Source organism: Myodes glareolus, chromosome 5 (genome assembly GCF_982192425.1).
Source record: "Myodes glareolus chromosome 5, mMyoGla1.1, whole genome shotgun sequence".
Lineage (NCBI taxonomy): Eukaryota > Metazoa > Chordata > Mammalia > Rodentia > Cricetidae > Myodes > Myodes glareolus.
The window spans coordinates 78,295,224-78,301,844 of NC_142030.1; the positions used below are offsets into that span (position 1 = coordinate 78,295,224).

A 6,621-nucleotide genomic window follows, 5' to 3' on the forward strand; every position below is an offset into this window, starting at 1 on the left:
AGGTTCTGCTATTGTTTCCACAAATGATGAGAATCTGTGAATTTCTTCCATACTAATATGTTTCAATGGAACATGACCCCATGAAAGGTTTCTGTAAACCCCTAAAATTACTTCACCCAAAATAAAAGCAGAAAGGAGTTTGGAGAGAACTATGCCCAAATTCCCAAATATTATTTGTGAATTTTTTTTTTTCATTTAGAGGGAGATATTCCATAGAGATGAATACTTAGCATTAGTGTGGATCTTGTCTATTGATACAAATTTAAGGATATATTGATATATGTATTTCTGCTCTTGATTAAGGTATTGTGTTTCTCTAGCTCATTTACAAATGTAATGTATAATTAAGAAATTCTGGTTAATAGATAATCATCTATAATAGTCAAGCTTGTTATCGTGTAATTTAGATTTTCTAGATGGACAGAGATGTTTTCCAGATGGACAAGCATTTTTCAAACCTTTCAAATATTTACAGAATATGGCATTTATATGTTTTAAGAACTTAAGATTTTTCATGACAATGAAAATCATCTATCTGCTCCTGGCAGCACCATTCTACTTCAGGGGAATGATGGACATTCAAGAGGCTCCTAATGGAATTTGTTGGCCATTTGGGCAAGAAAATGATCTTGCCTGGACTTCTTGACTGGATATGCAGAAATTTCCACAGGAAAAAAAATGACTACTGAAATTGCTTAAAGAAGGAGAGACAGTGTTTCAGGGTTCCTGCTTCATGAAAAAGTCTGCCAACTATTCCACAGAATACAGAAAGATATCTCTGACAAACTCCCAATAGAGGCAAAACTGTATTTCAAATTTCATACTTCATTGAAAAGTCTGCCAGATACTTTGAACTTGTAGGTTGAAGATGGATGCACCAATATTACAGAAGACCTTTGGGTGACTATCCAGGTAGCAAGATGTTTCTATCAATTCTAGAGTTTTTGAAGTACTTATAATATACTTCCTGTTTGCTTAGGAAATATTATTTCCTTCTGGAGTCATTGATGGGGTTGAAGAACAGATAGTTATAGTTATACTTTTTCTTAGTTATGATAAAATATTACTTAGATACAAAACTTTATACTTACAAATATAGAATAACTGATAGAGTATTTAAGGAGAATATAATTTTTCCTTAATTTCCCTAATGTAAATGAGCTAAATATTGTAACTATAATTCTTACTTGATAACTGTTTTGTTGTATGTAATCTTACTTTGTTAAAGTTAAAACCTTCCTTTTCATTTAGACAGAAAAGGGGGAAGTAATGTGGGATGTCCTTCTTTATATGTGTTGCTTTTATTGGTTAATTAATGAAGTTGCTTTGGCCTATAGTGAAACAGAATATAACCAGACTGAAAGTGATATATAGACAGAGTAAATAAGAGACACCATGTAGCCAGCAAAGGAGAAAGATGCCAGACTGCTGGATCCTTATCTGTAAACCATAAGCCTTGTGGTAAAATATAAAATAATAGGAATGGGTTAATTTAAGATATAAGAGCTAGTTAGTAATACACTTAAAATATTGACCAAACAGCATTGCAATTCATATAGTTTCAGTATAATTATTTGGGGTCTGAGTGGCAGAAAACAAACAAATGGTCTCTTACTGCACATAAAGGCAAAAATTCAGATTTCTATTGATCTCTAAAAGACTGAACTTGAAATTCTGGCCCAGTAGGAGAAAAGGGTGAGTTTAAAGCCTTGAGGTAAAAGAGCTAAGTTAACACTCTTTACAAAGCAGTGAGTTTTCTTGGTCTCTTATTTAGGGTTGTATCATCAGAGCATAGGTGGTATAGGAGAGTGATGAGGACACTTATGCAGAATAGTGCATTATCTGTTTGATGTTAATGAACAGATCCTGGGGAAAGCTAAGGAGTAGAACTAAAGCAGTATAAACTCTAGAAGTAATGTCCTGAAATTTAGCATAGCCCTCTGCATTTTAAAACTCTGGCTAAGGGGTTCTTCCAAAATTGTATAGTAAAGAGTCAAACAACATTTTGAGTAAACTAGACATAGTTTTCTTGCACCTAAAGCATAGGGGAATGTAAATTTCTGGTGGTACATGCCTTTAATCCCAGCACAGGGGAGGCAGAGTAGGTGGATTTCTGTGAGTTTGAGCCCAGTTTGGTCTACAAGAGTTGGGTCCAGGATAGGCTTCAAAACTACAGAGAAACCCCATCTTGAAAAACAAAAACAAACAAATAATCAAAAGTACTTCTCAAGGCTGGTAGGTCTCTTTATATTTTGTATATCAAAGATACACAAAGTATAAATAATAGACTATACTAAAATTGAATGCTAATTAACCACATTCTTTGAGACCAAAAGATCTTATAGGATATGTTAGCATTAAGAACCATAAATATTACTGTTATGGATAGTCTTTGAAGTAACTCATCAAATTTAGCCCTGTCTCCATTATAACACAGGTGTCTGAATTCTTGGATGTCCCAATTTCTAACATGGACAGCATAGAACATTTAAAGAGAAATTCCATTCAAAGTAGCCCTTTCTCTTACCCTTAAGGTTATAATAAAAGAATTTCTTAAAGTCTTAGACTACAAAATTACTCTTTTACTTTTATCCCGATTCCCACTCCAGGAAAATAAAGAACACAGACCTTTTAGGTATGTTCAAGGTGCTCAGTGGCCAAGATAGACATGAGATAAAGGAAGTGGAAAGTCACTCCACTTCCATTCTTATATCTTGATGTGAGCTGTATGGTTCCTCAAATAAAGAAGGGAATGATTTTGCTGTGTTCCCCTTCTTGAAAGAATATGTAGTCACACAAAGATCAAAAATTTCATACATACACCAATGAGACATTCAAATAAAACCTAGCCTGGCTACTGCCCAGTCATTTTGTTTACCTTGAAATCCTAACTTTCTTGTTCTTAAGCACAAGGGAAAGCCAGCATTCAAGGTTTAATAGAAATTAACCATTGCATGCTTTATAACCTAGGATGCTTTTGTGGAACACTGTAAAACTGGAAAGTCTCACAAACTCAATATTGTAATCACTCAGCGTTACAGTTTCATGAATGTGATTTACTATTAAAGCAAAGCTGTTACTGTGTCTTAGAGTTTCTATTGCTGAGACAAAACACTATGACCAAAAAAGCAAGTTGGCAAGGAAAGATTTTATTGGCATCATTCAAGAAAGTTAGGTCAGGAACTCAAAGGGCAAGAACTTGAAAGCCAGAGCTGATACAGAGGCCAAGGAGGGTGCTGCTCATTGTCTTGCACCCATGGCTTTGATCAGCATACTTGCTTATAGAACCCAGGGCCACCAGCCCAGAGATGGCATCACCCACCCTGGGCTGGGCCCTCCCACAACAACCACTAATTAAGACAATGTCTGACTGCTGAACCTTACAAAGGCATTTTCTCAGTTGAGGCCCCTCCCTTCAGATAAATCCAGCTTGTGTCAAGCTGGCATAAGTCTACCCAACACAGTGCTGCTAGTGAGCATCTACCTCTTCAACACTGTTAGTTCATTTATGACGTCTATTTTTTGCAACAGGTTACATCCATTCCTATATACTTTGCTGCTTTATATGAATTACTTTTTCAAGTTTTTTTAAAAAATATTTTCTTTCACTTACTGTTATTCCATTGGGACACTTTAAGAACTAACAACGCCCATCCCAGCCACTTTTGACCCCTCCTCCCGCCGCCATCTCTCTCTCTCTTTCTCTCTCTCTCTCTCTTTCTCTCTCTCTCTCACGTGTGTGTGTGTGTGTGTGTGTTTGTTTTATGTTTGTCTATATCTTCCTTTTTAAGTAATAAATGTCTAGCTTTATGTATAGCCTTATGTCCATTTACTCTTCCATTCACCGCATCCAGCCGCTTGACTCTGCCGCTGGCCCGGGGACCCTGACTCCCCCCCTCCCCAGGCCGCATGGCACTTCCACTGGCAGCTGCTCCGCAAGCTGCCCGGGATATTCCATCATCATCATTATTTTTAAAAGAACAATATTTTGGTGCCGCGGACTCGAGAGATTCACCCGCCAAAGGCCAGAGTTCCAGTTTCACCTTTCGTCTGGGACCCTGACCACCAACTTCTGGGATTGAATCGGACCGAGGACTTCTCAACCCCGCCAACTGCCTGGACCACATTCCTACAAACAACACCGGCTCCTAATTGTAAGTTTCCTCACTCCAGCCAGCTTATCTGAGCCTTTGTAACCCGGGGTTGACTGGTCCTCCCGGTGTTTCTGGGCTCAGGGGGTACTTCTGCATTCCGTCGCTGGCATCCATTATGGCTTGTGTCCTCTGTTAAGCCCGTGCATTCCCGCACCTGGGGACCCGGGGTTTCCAGACTTCTTCCTCTTTATTTCAGTCTTTTCTTCCTTCCAACCTTTCTCGCAGATGTAATTGGCTGATCTGGTTCAACCTATACCCTCCACATGTGGATGGAGGACGCTCCCCCAACATGTCCTGGGTAGTCGATTTGCATCTCACCTAAACGGGGAGCCGTCCCCCATAGGCTCCAGATGCCACGGTTTTTTTGCGAGTTTTTCATGGTCTTGACCTGGGAAAGCAAGTTGTACCAGCCTAAATATGACTTAAATTATCTGTTTATGCTGGTTTTTCACGATTCAGACTCTGCATAACAACCAGGCGGCCCCCGGTTTTTAAAATTCCCGCGGTCTTTCCATTCAAGCCACAACACGTGGCCGCTGCCATGTTCATTGGGGTCAGGTGACTTTATCGCTAGATTCACTGAGAGCCAGATCACGCGACCAAGCTTTCTCATTCTTATGTATGTCCTGCCTTTCCTCTCCCTCTCTTTGGTGTTCTCATTAACTCTGATTACAGGTGTTTTACATAGTGACATGCTTTCTGATAGGGCCCATCAGAAACATACACTTTGCCTAATTCCTGTTCTCTATGTATAATGATTGTTCATTTCATCTCGTTTCAGACTACAAAATCATAAACTGGTATGTACTTTTAAGCTGTTTTTTTTACCATTGACAGTTCTGCCACTAATATTAATGTTACAAACAGTTTTTTTTTCTTTCTGTCTTTTTACAAATGTGGATCTTACCTATTAAGAGTCAATACAGTCAAACTCAAACCCAATCTTCCAGATAGATTCTATACTGCAGCTACACCTAATAATCACCCTCAACTGCTCAGAGATCTGGGGAATGTGATATTTAAATGTTTAACTATTTAAAAAACTTTTCATAACCAAAAGAGACAGGTTGGCTCCTAACAAGCACTCTGTTTCCTCCAAGAAGACAAAAGACAGACGGTCACGTCACTGACCATCATCCATCTGCAGTTTGCTTCGACTGCCAAGTGCTGACCATTGGGCAAAAACTGCCTATCACCTAAACTGGAGACCTCCAAATGTGGACAGGATCACTGGAATCGATAGTCTAGCTGCGCAGGTAAGGTAGGCCTGTCTTCCTAAAGATTTCTTGGTCCACAGGGTCTTCAAAAGCCTGGCAGCTCTACATTAAACAACAAAGGTCAAATGCAACCTTCATCGACCAGGAAGGACCAAAGAGTAGCTCTGGGTGCCAACCAAGTAAGTTCTCTGTCATTTTATAATCAGTAACTCAAGTAAAATCTTATCCTTCTCAAAGATCTCTGACAGTCTGATAGCTGAGAGGTTTTGCCAGATTGTCTCACCAAATAAAAATTCTTTTCATTATAATTTCTGTTTTTACAAACCCAAGGAGTTCTTAATACAATGTATATGTCTAAAACTTCTGTTTTTCTTATGAGTTCCAGGGAGCCAAATTAAAAAACCCACCGTAAACAGGTCAGATACAAACCTCTCAATTCCCTGGTCCTAATTTTTTTTTTCTCAATTTAACTTTGTCCTCTGTTCTGCCAACACCCTAACCAGGTACAAGAGACACCAGATATTTCCATGCCACAGACACCTGTCCTGTCAGGAGCAGAGACCAGCTATGCCAGAATGTGACCAACACCCAACACCCAGCTTCTCTTGAATCTCCCTCACCCCCTCAAAGACGACGCCCACAAATCAGCTGGAAGCAGTCTTGAGAATTCGCCGCCCCAATTCCTTCAACCTGTAATGTCTAACCTTCTACTTTTTATTATAAAAAGGATCTGGGAATGTTATTCCATTGGGACACTTTAAGAACTAACCACACCTATCCCAGCCACTTTTGACCCCTCCTCCCGCCGCCCCCCCTCGCGTGTGTGTGCATGCGCGTGTGTGTGTCTTTGTTTTATGTTTGTCTATATCTCCCTTTTTTAAGTAATAAATGTCTAGCTTTATGTATAGCCTTATGTCCATTTACTCTGCCGTTCACCGCATCCAGCCGCTTGACTCTGCCGCTGGCCCGGGGACCCTGACCCCCCCCCCCCCCGCCCACGCATGGCACTTCCACTTGCAGCTGCTCCGCAAGCTGCCCAGGACATTCCATCATCATATTCTTTTTAAAAGAACAATACTTACTAACCTACGTGAAGTAAGATAAGAGTACAACTACTTTAAATATTCTACAAGGATCTTTTCCTGGGTCCCTGGATATATAATAATAGTCTTCATCTTGTTTATGGGAAAAATATACCTAATTAAAAATACTTTTACATTTCCTATCAAACTAGTATAGTATATGTTAAT

At 39.5% G+C, this 6,621-nt stretch overlaps 1 long non-coding RNA gene across 1 annotated transcript; it reads left to right on the top strand.

Annotated features, from left to right (window-relative positions):
• The first annotated feature begins 4,018 nt into the window (after positions 1-4,018).
• Positions 4,019-5,931, top strand: LOC148122118 (uncharacterized). The gene is made up of 3 exons (XR_015737807.1): positions 4,019-4,154; positions 4,936-4,954; positions 5,258-5,931. It is a non-coding gene; the product is annotated as an uncharacterized LOC148122118 (long non-coding RNA).
• The last annotated feature ends 690 nt before the right edge of the window (positions 5,932-6,621 follow it).